Source organism: Ictidomys tridecemlineatus, chromosome 3 (genome assembly GCF_052094955.1).
Source record: "Ictidomys tridecemlineatus isolate mIctTri1 chromosome 3, mIctTri1.hap1, whole genome shotgun sequence".
NCBI lineage: Eukaryota > Metazoa > Chordata > Mammalia > Rodentia > Sciuridae > Ictidomys > Ictidomys tridecemlineatus.
The window spans coordinates 80,427,076-80,442,675 of NC_135479.1; the positions used below are offsets into that span (position 1 = coordinate 80,427,076).

The 15,600-nt window shown below is 41.6% G+C and overlaps 1 protein-coding gene across 5 annotated transcripts in view; it reads left to right on the top strand.

Annotated features, from left to right (window-relative positions):
- Positions 1–7,201: 7,201 nt before the first annotated feature.
- Tmem108 (transmembrane protein 108) overlaps positions 7,202–15,600 on the top strand; it is a 297,680-nt gene continuing 289,281 nt past the window's right edge. For 4 of the 5 annotated variants that reach the window (XM_021727548.3, XM_021727550.3, XM_021727549.3 and 1 more), the window contains exons 1-2: positions 7,202–7,349; positions 14,682–14,797. The gene's annotated coding sequence lies outside the window, so the exon portion shown is untranslated. Of the gene's footprint in view, positions 7,350–7,641; positions 7,660–14,681; positions 14,798–15,600 lie in introns of those variants that run through there. The other variant, XM_040269811.2, reaches the window with a different exon arrangement.

The following is a 15,600-nucleotide window of genomic DNA, read 5'->3' on the forward strand; positions in this document are numbered from 1 at the left end:
CTTTTCTTGTGGGTTATTGACTTTTTGCAATCCTTTACTTCAATTGTCTCCTAAATGGGGTCTATATTTATCATATTTCCCTTTTAAAAAGCCTAAAGTATATGTGATTTGTTTCTTGGTTCCCCTGTCCCATGAGGTTGTAGAATTTAATTATGTTATCACTTTTTACTTCGTGGTTCACCCACAGCGCTCTCTTGGGTGCATTTCTTTTTAGGATGAAAAGTTCCTTCCATTTTCCTTCCTTGTGGGATTTAGAAAGACATTCTCAATTTGACATCTACTACCCCCTCCCCCCCCCGCCACACCGCTCACCCCAATTCAGCAGTTGGCTACTATATGTTTGGATAATTAAATTCTTTCATTATTATCTGGACAAAATTTTTCAGGTTTCCCAATTCCATTCAGCACTTTTTCATCATTCCTCATGAATAATCTACAATATACATTTTGGGGGATGAATAAGTTTTGACATGGATTGTTTGGACAATTAAAAAAATAATGAAAATCATAAACTTGGCCACTGAGCCATATCTCCAGCCCTATTTCATGTTTTATTTAGAGACAGGATCTCATTGAGTTGCTTAGTGCCTCATTTTAGCTGAGGTTGGCTTCGAACTCATAACCCTCCTGTTTCATCCTCCAGAGCCTCTGGGATTGCAAGCATGTGCCACCGCGCCCAGAGAACACATATATTTTTGAGGGCCAGTTCTACGGATAAGCAGGGACCAGAATCAAACTTCATATGCTTATACGTTAGAAAAGGGTGGGATAGGTAGCGAACAAAGAAATAATTCATCAGATGTTTAAAAAAAATAAAGTACGATAAGGGTTTAAAGCAGCCCTTCTCTCTTAGTTCTACCAGAGAATTCAACTCCACTGCTCTATGCCACTCTCTGTATAGAATGAATTAGTTTCTGTCCTGTAATGAGAACAACATCAGCTGCCTCATCCTTGAACAACTCAGAAAATAGTGCTGAAGTCATTTTCTGTTATCTCAAGGAAGCCTAGTTGAGAAAAGCTGGGTTAGAGAGTGACAGTGGTGACAGACAGAGCTCCCTTGGCTCCTTGACTAGGGAAGGCCTCTTTCACAAGGACTTCTTTGGGTAGAGCCTGTACTTGGGGAGGGAAGGCCCTGCAGATGCAGGCATGGGGCCAGAGACAAGAGTGGGTTTAGTATTCTTGGAGAACAATTAAGAAGCTCAGTGGAGCTGAGTTATTGAGAAGCAGTGAGATACAGAAGTGGCTGCTGAGTGGGGGAAATATAGAGAAATATACCAGAGACATTTCAACTCAAGTCAATTCAACAGAGATTTACTCATCTCTGGCTCATAGCTGGGGGTGATTAAATGATGAATGAATCAGGGTCTCTGTCCTCCTGCAGCTTTCAATACAGAGTATATCACTGAACTTAGACGAAGAAAATATAGAGTGATAAATGCTACACCTTAATAATAAGCAAAGGGTTAGCCATGTGTTGAGTTGTCTCAGAAGCAGATGCTGATCCAAGCATTCAGGTGTAAGTGATTTGTAAAGCAGGTGGTACCAGGAGGAACTTGTAAGAGCCAACAAAGGGTAACAGACGCAGCCTGGACATGTGGGGAACTTTCTAGTATAAATGAACAATAGAATTTGCCATACTTTGAAGGAAAGGAGCAGGGGTTCACACATGCATACCTGTTACTCCCTGGCTATGGCTGTCCTCCACGGCGGTGTACCATCAGGCATTTTTGATTTGCTATCCAGGTGAAGTGGCTCCAAGGTCAAAGGTTAAATTTCTGATGATTAATGCCAAGGGAGCAGAGGCTGGGGAATGGGTGAACAGAGCTGGTAAAAGGGACCTGAGCAGACCTTGATGGGCTACCAACAATGTGCACCCCAGAGATAACATGAAAACCATGCCTCTTTGCTTGATTCTGTGTCCTCCACATCTAGTGTAGTTTTGTACTCGCCATAGAGAATATCCCAGAGGTGTTTCTAGGTGGGAATGAATGTTTGCACAAAAGCCATCCTAGGCCCAGGAATCATTCTTAAGAATTTTCGGGAATACTCTGGTAGAAGCTAAATGCCCTTATATTACATCTTTGCAGAAGATACTAAGCTCTTCTGCATAGGATGGCAAGTTGGTTGGAATAAATTTCTGAATTCCAGAAAGTATACTCATCAAAATGGCATATAAACATGAGTGTGAGCAAGTGAGAAGTGACACATATGAGGGGCAAGTATGGCATGTTTGATTAAAAATTATAAAAAAATTATCAGTGAAAATAATTAAGTTTTCAAGAAAACAAATCTAGGTGTGTTGGTGGCTAGATTTTTTATGACTTTCTGGACAGAAAGGAACTTTTAATCCTAGAGAACTTGCATAAATGTTGGATAAGAATTGGTACCAGTAAGTGGCACTGGGGTCAGCTATAAATCAGAGGCATCAGACACCAGAAATGACAGGGAGGTTCCCTGGGGACCAATTTTGATTGGTTGAAGTGGGATGCCAATAATCCTGGGTTGAGGAGTTTGAGGCTACATCTAGTTTCTAAGAATACTGATAATAGCTATTATTTGTTTTAACACTGCTATAGCACTTTAACTTATTTATAACTCATTCACAACTGTAAGAGACATTGCATTGCCATTATTTCCATTTTAGAGACAGAAAAATTGTGCAAACCACTTATCCAATATCTTCCAAAGGCCAAACTTTCCAGTTTTGCACAGATGGTAAAAGGAGAAGCTGGGAGTTTAACCTAGTTCATATGGCCCTAGGTTCTTCTCATAATCACTGTAGTAAAATTCAATTCCATGGTTGACTAATTCTGCCATATGTCCAAGAAGAGGGAGGAATAACAGATCCTGCATTTGCCATCCTTGAATTCTGGTTTTTGCTCCACCTTCAGGTATTAATTTTTCTTTCTTCTCCTCCCATATCCAGTCAAATTAAACTAGCTTTCCTTCCCCAATGTTCTATGCTCTTGTGCTAAGCTTTGTCTTCTTTGTTCTTTTCTATGGGCTATTCCTTCATCCTATGACATCCTTCCTTGTGCCATTTTCTGGTGGCCTAGTCCATTTGGGTTGCTATGACAAAGTACCATAGACTGGATAGTTTATAAACAAGAGGAATTAATTTCTCACAAGTCTAAATGCTGGGGTCAGGGTGCTAGCATGGTCAGGTTCTGGTGGGCCTCTTTGGGTTGCAGACTGCCTATTCCTTATGTCATCATGTGTCAGAGATCGGAGAGTGGAAGAAAGTCTCTGGTGACTTTATTAAGGGCTCCAATCTCATCCAACCTTATAACCTCATCTAATCTGAATTATCTCCCAAAGATTCTACCTTCCAATCCCATCACACTGGGAAAGGGGTGGAGGTTCAATGTATACATTTTGGGGGACACAAACATTCAGTCCATAACAGCTGGGTAACTTTTCAAGTTCTTGAGAATTTGGATATCACTTCTTACAGAAAGCCAGTCCTAATTTCATGAATGAGAACTGGTGGTCTTTCTACATGCTTCCTGACAGTGCTGTGTGCCCCACTTGGAACGTACCACTTTTTATTTTGGATTCTTATACCTTACTTCTCTTAAAAGAGAGGACTCATGTAGTGCAGATTTATTCAATGAAGGAGACCTGACTCCTTACCTTACCTCTATTCCAAATGACCTCTGTTGTTTTCTAAAAGTGACCTGCTTTCCAGGTCCAAATCTGTAATTGTATAACACAGATGTTGGATCACATGAAATTTCAGCTCTTGTTTGTTTTCCTATATCAATTTGGAACTTCCAAACAAGTTATTCAGTGAGAATTTTGCCCATTTATACTGTGTTTTCTATTACCTTCATACAGTTCAATTTTCTTTCATGGCTAAGTTTGCTAAGCATGAAATCTCCAGTTAACAGATCAACTTTCTGGGAGGGGGTTTCATCTGTATTTATAATGTTTTGTTTTTTTAAGTTGGGGTGGGTATACAGGTGTATATCATATTATTTACATGCTTTTAAAAGCTAAACTATTTTATAAAATATCAAAAGAGTAGTATATTCTTTTATTTTTTGGACCATAGAAAATATCTCTATATTTTCTATAAAGAATATAAATAAAACCAACTTTTCTACAAAAATGTCTTATGGTAGGTTAAAGCTAAATGGAAAGAAAATATCCAGTTATTAAAACATAGTACATAGATATACAATGTTCTCCTAGATGGATTTATATGACTCATAGAATCTTGGGTAATTTGTGGATCTTCATGAATGAAATCAATTAAGTTTAGAGAAGCTATTTATTGTTAGAGAGATAAAAATGTAATTAGTGATTATAAAGCAGTCTTTGGGGGTTCTGATTACAATGGAGCAATGGTGGATTTCTGGGAGTTGGCAAATTGGTAGGGTGGTTTATATCTTATCTCTTTCTTTTCTTTTCAAATATAAATCTCTTGCTGAGCAATTTCTGGGAGAGGGAAACTTGTTCGAGCTAACTCATATCACATACTAACATATCTATTTCCTGAAACAGGATAGTCAGGTTATGTATATAAAGAAACCAAAGGAATGACAGACAGCCTGGATGTTCTTTTTTTTTCAAATTCACATCCTCACTCAAGAACCTCTTTGCTTCCTGTTGCCTCTTTCTGCAATGATGACACCCACAAGGAGAAAAAAAAAATAAATGCTTTTTTCTACTTAAAAATTTACATTACTCATGCTAGTTAAGTATAAGTAAAAACTGTCCTTATTTTCCCCAATAGATAATGCTACAGGTTTACAAGGTGAGAACATTTCTCCCTCATTTGGTTGCTGTGAAATATATTTTTAAAAGTGTCGGAGGAGGGAAGCTAGTTTGCAGGCTCACACATAGGGCTTCTATATTTCTGGCATTGCAAATAAAATCACTCTTAAGCAAGATGACTGTTGTTGGTATAGTGTTCTGAGGGGACCTCAGTAATTCAGTTAAAAACTAGGTCAGACCCCACTACAGCGTATATTTCTCCATGGAAAAACAGTGCAGCAACTGAATTCCAAGATCTAGTTACTGATCACCTTGTTTGACAAAGTAACAGAATTTGGTAAAACTCCTGTAGAGAACTGAGAATCTCTTGGAATCCTCTAAAATAGATTCATTCCTTTATTTAGCTAGCATGACAAGCTAAACTAATAGCACAGCTGTTTTATTTGAGGGTTTGCTTGTATGTAGATGTTCTATATCAGGAGGTACACTTGGGTTCACATTTAACCAGTACTGGCTTCAGAATCTTTACCTAAGGACAACTAGGAGAAAGCTTTGGATTGGGCCCTGGGAATCTGCATTTTAACAGGTACCCCAGGCGATTCTGTCATACATTTTGGGAAAAGCCTCAGAGAATAACTCTTAATAATGCTCAAATGGAAATTGGTTTTAGTTAAGAAGAGCACTTAAGAAGTGAAGCAATAGATTTTTTCTGAAATATTTTGTCAGTCCACTAGAATTAAACCTAATTGTGGACCTAGCTTTTCAATTTGTTCCACTGAATAGTCCTTGGAGTATTTATTACCTATGAATTATTTCTGGCCTTTTAAATATCTATTTTCAAAATTATGGAAATGCTCCTCTGTTTACAGCATGCATATGTCTTTAGTGATTTGTGTTGCAGATTTGATTTTTTTTTCCTTGTTAAAGAATGAGCCCATCAATCTAGCAGCTTATGCAGGTGGTGTCAATCAAGGATATCAAATCACCTGTGATACTTGTTGAACTTAGAGCTATCCTTCCTCATCTCATTCCTCCTCTCAATCAGAACTCCTAGGCATAGGGCCCCATAATTTATTACCCTAAATAGCACGCAGTCAGGCTTGAGAATCACTAGTTCAATGATGCAAAAGAATCTTTCTTTGAGGTTTTCAAACCGATTGTTCTAGCTTAAGCATTCTTTTATTCTGGCGATGCCAGAACCATTGTTATGCTAGGTTCAACCGTACTCTCTGAAACTCCAGATTTGGTGTTATTTGGGCTTCACTTCAGGATGAGAAGCCAGAATTACCAGACACTGACAAGAGTGAAATTTTCTCTAAGTAGTAGTTTGATCACCTTGATGAACAGTGAGCTGTAACTTCTTGAAGCAGTGTTATACTCCTGAGCTGATGAGCTGGTGGAGGAAGGTATTGAAGAATTTAGCACTTAAAACTCTTGAACCTTGCTGGGACACTGTTAGGTAATAAGAGCTTGGTTATGCTCCATACCAAATGGATCTAGCTGGTTAGTCTGAAAACACTGAGGTTTAGGTCAAGTTTGAGAGATGGTCAGAGGCACTGGGCTTCCGGACTTGAAATTAGGGACGGAAGAGTGGACAATTTTTAAGATACCCAAGTAGGCTATCTTATAACCCCTCTGTTTATGCTTGAATTGTCCAAGGTGCCTCTTAGCTGCTTCCATGTTTCTCCTGTAGTCATCTTTGAGCTTGCCTATGTAGTTCTATGACAGACTGTATGTTTCTAGGAAGCAGGGTCCACTTGCATTGGCTTCTCTGCTCTCTGTCCCAGAGTCTCTCACAGACACCCATTGCTGATCATTGGAGCGAAGACCTAGTGGCCTTTAGATGAGCATTCTGTCTCTGCTTGTGGTTTCCACACTCCAATCATTAAGTTGGCACAAGTTGCTCCTCCACAGCCTATGGGTGGGTCATGTGGAAATTAAACACACCTTCCCTCAGCCATGACCAAACTATAGATGTCGTCAGGACATCCCATGTTTTTGTCAGTCACTGGAATACTTTTCCACTGGAGGAAGGACCAAAAAGATCATGAAACTTTCAAATAGCATGTGGAGGGGCTATCACCATCATTTTCTGACGGATGATCCTAAAATTGTGGTCCTCGGACCAGGAGCAGCGTCATCACCACCTGGAGACTTGTTAAAAAGGCAGACTCTCAAAGAGTCCCCACCCCAGACTTTTGGGATCAGAATCCACATTTTAACAAGATTCTTAGGGTGATTCTTACTTAAATTAGAATTTGAGAAATCACCTGACTCAGTAATGGATCAAGCGAGCACCACTCAGCCTGGAAAACAGAGACTCAGCCCTTTGTGCCAGCCTCGCACCGGCTCAGCGCGGTAGCAACCGAACCCCGAGGGACATCGGAGCGGGCGCTGCCGAGGGCAATTTGGTGATTGGCTGGTTTGGACACGTGACCGGCGCTGGGCCTTCCAGGCGACCGGATTGGCTCTCGCGGACGCTGACGGACAGGGCCGGGGCGGGCTAGAGCCCGGTCGGAGGGGAGCGCGCGGGGGCCAGAGGGGCGAAGGCGCGAGAGCGCGAGTGCGCGTGCGCGAGCGGCGGGGCTTTCTCCCGAGCCGTCGGAGGGAGCCGGAGCGCTTCTCCGGAGGTAAGCAGAGCCAGCGGCCAGTCCCCCAGTCTCTCCCATGCCCACTCCCGCAAACCGGGGGTGGGCAGAGCTGGGCGGGGCAGGGGAGGTCTGGGGTCCGCCTGCCCCAGGAGCCCGGCTGTGGGGAGGATGCAGTCCCAGCTCAGCCGCTTCGGTCGTTGCCTCGGTTTCCCTTTTCCTACCCTTTGATGCACCTCCCCATCCTCCCCACGGCGCTGCGGGTTCTGCCCGAGGGGGTTGCCCACCTGGCATTCTCGCCTGCGCCTTTGTTTCCCGCCCGGAGGGATGCTGGCATCGGTCCCCTCCCCAGGTAAAGGGTGCGGGTGGCGGGGCGGGGGCGTCACGGGCGCCGGACTTGGGCTAAACAGAAGGTGGCTTTCGTGCCGTGGGACCTGTCACATGGGAGAACAGTAGGGAAAAAAAAATGTACTGTCACTTTGGCCGAGCCCCTGGGACTCGAACTAATCCGGTGGCGGCTGCGAGCGAAGCCGAATTCCTAGCGCAGCTGTGCGAAGGAGAGCCGCCAGTCTTGGCACGGGTGGGGGCATCGTGGGTGCACGGAACCCGGGGTGCTGCTCCGAGAAGGCTGCCCGCTGGACCTGGAACGCCAGCTCTCAGCCCAGAGTTTCACCGAAATGATCGCCTTGAGCCTGCTGAAGAAATCCAGACATTTGTTAAGAGCCTAAAAAGAAACGAGAAAAAGAAAAAAGAAAAGAAAGAAAGAAAAAAATAATAAATTAAAAGCAGTTGGGCACTGATGGAGCCGGTCTCAAGGAGAGGCTACAAAAAAAGAATTACAGATAGAGCGTAACTGATGGCTGGTAAATGGTGAGGAGGGAAATGCCTGCAGTGAACTGCAGACCAGACCATCGCACTGAGATTCTTCTTTAAGAATATAAGAAGGGGGTGTGTGAGGGGGGGGCGTAATTTTCTGTAAATTTCTAGTGCTGCCCAAGTGACTACTTATTTTCAGCATGTTAATGGGCTATAGGGAGAGGGAAGGCAAGGTCTAAATTGAACCTACTCAGACCTCGTTAATTCTTTGAAAAGTGTATGTTTAAACCATTTGGCTGCCAGAAGAGTTGTGGTGAGGGAGGGGGGAATATCTCCCTTAAGTCATACTTTTTAAAATTTTAATATATTTACGTTTTAGATGTAGGTGGATACACAATATCTTTATTTCATTTTTATGTGCTGAGGATGAAACCCAGTGTCTCACTTATGCTAGCCAAGAACTCAACCACTGAGCCCCAACTCCAGCCCTTAAGTCATACTTTAAATCACACTTTAAAAGGGTGAGGGTGTGTCTAGGAGTTTAGGAGCTGGTTAAACTCTGCAAGGTATCCCCGACTTCTACTCCATCTCCCCAGACTGGCAATAGTAAGGGCATATGGTATATCTTATAGTGAAACATACAAAGTCCCTTCCATGTTCTACTGGTTAAGTATTTGGTTGGATATACCTGGCAATTATCTAGTAAGAAATGGTTCAACCATCAGGACTTACTCTGGTATGAGATGGAACAAGAATCTTCACCAGACTTCTCAGAGTCATCCTGATACCACTTCAAAGCCCTTTGGTACTCTATCCTTCCTACAGAGTTGTGTTTCTTTAGGAAACAATGTGATATTCAGACATCTAAGACACACCCCATACTTGTGAAATGTCTTCCTTTGCTGAAAATTCAATTTACTAAGTGAGTTAAAAAATCTTTTTTTGAGGAAGTGACACTTCAATTTGTTAGGGATATCAGCTTCAGGTTTATCAACTACAGCAAGTCATATTTTGGTGGTTTTCTGAGATGAAGGAATGTGAAAGAACAGAAATTGCTGTGAAGCTCAATGGTACTTCACAAATGACCCTTGTAAAGTGAAATACAGATTGTCACCTGATGGATTGGAACACAAAGCAGATTGGTGGAAGTATTTAAGAACTTTGTCAGTCTTTTTCTTTTTCTTTTTTTTAAGATGGTATGTAGGGAAGAGAATTTAAAGGGTGAAGTAGGTGGCATAGTTTAAGAAAGCCATGCACTTTTGTTTTTAGAGAAAAATGTATTTTTTTGTATATAAACTACACAAAGGGATTATGATGTTTGTTTAAACAGTGGCAGGGTTTCCAATGGTTGAGAAACACTCATTGGGTTATGCCAGGGCAACAGGAAGATTGGCAGGTTTAGTTCAACTCAAGGGAAGCAATATACCTCAGTGACCTATAGGAACAAGGTTTTATTCTCTGATTCAATAAAAGTCCACTAGTGTTACTTTCAAGGGAACAATGAATTTATTTCCTTTCTGCGCTCTGGGTCAGGGACAGGGAGGATGAAGAGCTAATGAGAGAGATTAAAGTCCCACCTGCATGCCTAGGCACTAATGTCCTTTGAGGAGGATCTGTGTCACATTGTGTAAATATAAGAGCCTTCATGTTGAAAAGCTCTGAGCGCCGTCCTTAGGGTGCAGGCTGTAAGATTAAGCTGGAAAAAGCGGCCACAGGTGGGGGCACTGGGGTGAGATCATCTGATAGGGAAGCACTGGGGGAAAGAGAGGCTGGAAATGTTGAGTTCAGTGAGGCTCTGCCGCTTGCCTTTGGAGCCTTGAGAGGGCATTTCCAGACAGAGCTGCCTCGGTATTAGTTATCCTGGCTGGGCTTCATATGGCTTCCAGAGGACCTGTGGTTCATATTACGGAGGGTCCTGTGGAGGTTAGGTGTCTCCCTCGGGCTGTAAGCATCAGTTTTTCTTGCAATGTGCTCTAGAAAAAAAAGCCTCACAAAGACAAATCTCTACTGCTGTTCTTTCCGTCCTCCCTTCATGTTAAGCACAGGCTTCAGAAAACAAGTTGTACCCTCCCTACCAGTAGATGGCACTGCTGCCTCTGGGAATTCCTGGAGAAGCTGGGCTATGGAGTGGTCAAACCAGCAGTGTGGATGGAGTCTCTAATCTGGATTTTGAAAGACTCTGCAAGCTTTCAAAGAGAATCTCAAAGAAAATAGTTGTGCCTGTGTGCTGGGGATTGAACCAGGGCACTGTTCAATCATCTACATCCCTAGTCCTTTTTATTTTTTATTTTGAAGCAAAGTCTTGTTACATTGCTGAGGCTAGCCTCCAACTTGGGAACCTCCTGCCTCAGCCTCTTCAGTGCTGGAAGGTGTGTGCCACCATGCCTGTATCAAAGAAAATGGTTCTGAAAGCCATAGCTCATTATATGAGATAGAGAGTAATGTGCCTTGTTGTGATTACTTTCCATGTGTTTCTGAGGGCAGAAGGCAGAGGGTAAATAGACAATTAAGCATCAAAGCATAAGTTTAAAAGCATTCTGCATGTGTATTGTTGGTTAATGAAACATATTTAGGTAATGATTTGATCAAAATTTCCAACAGTTTCATTATTTGTATTTATTTCATGTAAAGTTAATCTCTACAATGGATGGGACTGTGGAAATAGTCATATGATTTCTAAACTTGACCAACAAGCCAATAATTACATATTCTGAAGATAGCACTGAATGTATTATTAAAACTGCTGTGGAGTAATTACTAGACTTCAGGGCTGGCCACAGAAGCTAGGTCAAAGTTATTTCAAGTTTCTTTTAAACTTGAAAATTTCTAACAAGTTTCTTTTAGATTTTTCTTAACTAAAGCTGATCTTTCAAGATGGTATTAACCACCCAAAACTTGAACTTTGGTTTTATTAACCTTATTAGTGAGGGTTCACATATGTATCTTCCTTCCCCATTTTGAAATAATTATGCTTGTTCTTTGAGATGGATTTTTTAGACATGATATTTGAAGGAGGTAGGTGTTTTTCCCAGTGATAAAGAGGGCACAGTGCGACCAAGGACCTCAGCTCTGACCCTGCCTGTGCTACACCATGTTGCCTCTGAGTGCCCTTACCCCAGTCACCTGCTACCTTGTCCCTTCTAGGTTTAAAGTTATGGTTAGGTGATTCTCAGAAGACATTTCTGAATCCTCTGGAAATTTCTTATAGAGAAGCTTTATTCCTAATTTGGACCTAGGGTAAAAAGAAATCTTATTAATTGTTTCTTCCCAGAGAAATGGTGGTGCAGTGTCAGAATCTTGACAGGTCAGAGTTGGAGAAAATGTTGAAGATGGTCTAACTTAACCTGCTCATTTTTTTTTAGACGGGGAGTTTCAACTCAGAGGTGCATGAGTTGACCTCAGAAGTTGGTTTGTAGCAAAGAATCGGTTGGGGGGATTAGGACCCAAATACAGGACTCACTACAGTCTTGTCTTCTCCAATGTCACCTTCCTTCACCTGTGTCCTGTAATATCAGGACACAGAAAATGCTGTGTTGCAGGAATGGGTCAAGAAAGTCCTTTGAAGAATTTCTTGATACAGGATTTTAAAGCCCCAGCATGAATAGCTTTAGTATAGGCAGAAATCGAAGGTCAGGCTTTTCTTTGCAACTCTTTCTTTTCTTCACTTACTGACCCTGAGCAGTATTTAGCTGTGTATCAATGAGTTTTAAAACTTTTCTGCATATTCTTTCCTGTAAGAAAAAAACTTCCATCATTCTAGAATAGTCCTCCCCCAATCAGATATTCTTAAATTGGGTTCATTTACTCCCCAAATCTGTGTGGACAGGAGAGCATTTACATAGAATTCACTTAATTAGTAAATATTTTGTGCACTTTATCTTACCTGCAGTCTAACAGTTATTCTGAGAAGGGAATCCTTGGGCTTCAACAGTCTAGCAAAAGGGTCTACCACACAAAAATAAGGTAAGGAGTCTAGAGTCTAGAGTAGACTCTGGAAATTGCCAAGATGGAAGACCTCTCAGTTGTGGAACAAGGACATTATGGCGAAATAGTGTTGGGGTGGAGTCTAGGAATAAACATGTGGAAGATTTTAGGAACATTTTACCTTCATTAAAATGTTTGAAATTGGTCACCATAAGAAGATGCTAAGAATAGCATTTTACCCCATTTGAAGTTAATAATGGATATCCAAGTATTGATTTCCATTTTCATTCGTCATTCCTTGCTTAATAGGTACTCTCCTAATTTCCCTCAAACACTTTCAAGTTCACTTGTTTTATTGGTGATGATGTGCATACCAAGGAGCTCCCATCTCCCACAGTTAATTTTATTTCCACATATTCATTGCCTTTCTGATTTATGACTTGGAATTTTGACTCTCACTAGTGAGGTACTACATCTCATGTTCTATTATAAGTTCCTAGGACCCACCAAGATCTTAAAGATGCAGAATAATTTACATGGCAAGGAGTAAACAAAAATTCCTTTCATTCCTTTATTTGTACCTATGGTGTAACATGGAAACCAGTGATCCTCTTTAGCCCATTATTTTATTTCCCTTTACTATTTGCAATCCCTAATTCTCTCTTTTTACTAACTGTCACCAACTAGAACTGACTCAGAGTTGTATATTTTGAAAGTTAAAAAAAATGTGTTTTTCCAGAAGGAATGCAGAAGTTATTTTGTGTTCCACTCCCATTTTGGATACATGAGAAATTAATTTTGGCAGAGGATCATTGCATCGCAAAGGATGTTTTCTTGAAAATCTCTTGATTTGTGCCCTGTGACACTTTGCCGGCACTGAGACCTGTGGTGATCCTTGCAGGTGAATGCCACCTTCTGGGATTTTTTTTTGGAGCATAGGCCAGAGTAATATTTGTTCTTTCTTTAGCTGGATAATTGAACATTACGTATTCTTTAGGAGGTTATTGATTAAGTTCATGTAATAAAGAGAAAAGACCAATTTCTGTATTCTAGTCCTGGCACACTGCTAAGTGATTTTGAAATTGGAGCAGGGGCCAACACTGACTTCTCTGAGTTTCCTTGTCTGACCAAAAGGAAAGAGAGCAGTGACTACTTAAATTTTTTTCCTGTTTGAAAATTTTATGACTCTATGAAATTCTAGTCTGAATGCATCTTTAAAATGCTGGCTAAGCCAGGAACTCATTTACAATCTATTCAGGTGATTGTCACTGCAAGAATTCTTTATATCTGCAAGTCACTTTGTGTATAAAATTTATGAAAATATTCTCTAATCCTGCATCTCTTTTCTATTCAAAGTGTAGACAGAGGACGGCAGTGTTGACATCATTTGGGAACTTATTAGAAATGCAGTAGATCAGGCCTCACCCATGAAATTGACATCACCAAATCAGAATCTGTATTTTATCAAAATGCCTAGACTGTTTGCACACACATGAAAGTCTGAGAAGAGCTGCTTGATTTCATTTTGAATCTTCCCATGACCCTGTGAGGGAGGCAGGGTATTTTACACATGAGGAAACTGAGACCTAGAGTTAAGGAACTTAAGTCAAAGTTAGTGTGCTCATGTCTTACCCAGAACTCCCTGCTCTAACCCTTAAGTTGTCTTCTTGACTGGGCTGGAATCAGCTTTGTATGGTAAAGATTGCTAGTTGCTCAACCCATGGGATTAGGTGTGGCTGTATGATTGTATTTTAACCAACCAATAGAATGTGTGTGGAAGTGGAAAAAAGTGCTGTAAACCACTTTAAGCAGGAAGCGGAGACCACACACAGATGCAAATTCCCTTTCCCATTCCTAGCTGGCTAGAATGGAAAGAACCTCTTGGAACTTATGTTTTAAGGATGCAGACCTGCTTCAGCCTGTGTACCTGGATCACTGTATCATGCCACCCCACTAATTGACCTCCACCCATCCTGTATGCATACAGGAACCAAAACTGAACTTTGATTGTGCCCAAACCATTAATAGAGGTTTGGGTCTGTGTGTTAAGCACTTGGCCTACTCTAACAAACTCACTCAGACAGTGGCTTGAGACTTGAAGTGGTGGGTCCTTGTGTTAGGTAGCAGCTAGCAATGAGCAGTGAAATGCACGGCATGGTCACAAGTGTTCTTTACATTACTTTAGGGTCTTCTTTAAACTACTTCCAAAGTAGAGGAGAAAGCAAACGGTGGTAGTTAATTGTAGAAAATAAACAGGAGCAAAGGAGTTAATGGGAAAATACCTCAAAATAAAAGGATTAATGGGACTAATTCTTGATAGGGTCCACAGAAGATGGTCCCCAATCTCCTGGCAAACAGCAAACAGTAAACAGTAATAAATTTGGAGGTAGCGTTGTCTGCATTGTTGTTCTCTGCTCAGTGACGGCCCACTGTCTCTCTTGAGAGTGCTTTCTGCCTAAGCCTCACTTTGCTTTTACTTTACTTTCACCTATTCTCAATTCTCTTGCATAACTTGTGGTATTTGACTTCCAGTTTTCTTTTGTTGAAACACAAGGACCAAGGTTTGGATTTTCAGCTCCCTGCTTTCCTGTGGCACTTGGACTGACGCAGTCATGCATTTTTTTTACTTGGCAGTTGGTGATCCGCTGGTCGTGGACCAACATGCAGAAGTGAGCGAGTGGCGAACAGCAGAGCCGATGGGTCTTGAGGATGTAAGCGCGTTTGGAGGCTTCCACACCCTCTACTCCAGGGTAAGGCAACAGCGGCTCTCCTTGCCATCATTTCTCTGGCTTTGCCAAGTCACAGGGGCTCTTGTCTCATCAGGCTTCTGGAGTCAGCAAAGTGGGACGCCCTGCCTATGAAAGGCTTTATTGATTTGACTCACAGACACCATGCAAATCAGCAGTTATAAAGAGAAAACTGTGTTCCAGGTGATGCTGTGGATTCTGTGCGTGGAAATGTCTCAGCACAGGAATTTTTAGTGAGTTCATATGGGAGGTGATTTCTATGGGAAGGGTTACTGGGCCTCCCTGTGGGGTACTATCCTTGAAGCTATATCATATTGTTAGCTCTGCTCTCTCAGATTTCTCTTGCCCACTCTCCTCTTTCTCCATGGATCACTCTGCTTAACTTTTCCTTTGCTGATCATTTTTTTTTTTCCTCCACTGAGGAAATAGCTTCCTGGTCTGGAGCATATTAGCACTAACAAAGCACATGGTTCAGTCTGTTCCGCTTTATTTCATCCAGTGTCACCGGAAGCCACATGCCCATTCATTCTCCATCTGCTTGTAGCCCCGGGTGCATGTGGCCACATCATACCCAAAGCTGACTCTGAGTAATTGTTTACGCTGAAGATTTTCAAGACCATCAGAAGCTTCCACTGTTGAGTGTGCCTTTTCAGAGCCCAGGTGGAAATCCAGGAAGGAAGGGTTGAAAAGACACCACTGTCACACTGAGCTCTCCAACTTCTAGAGCTTAAACTCAAACCAAACTAATTGAAAAGAAAATTATGATTAATGCTAATCTAAGCTGACCTAAGGATGGATAATAAAGA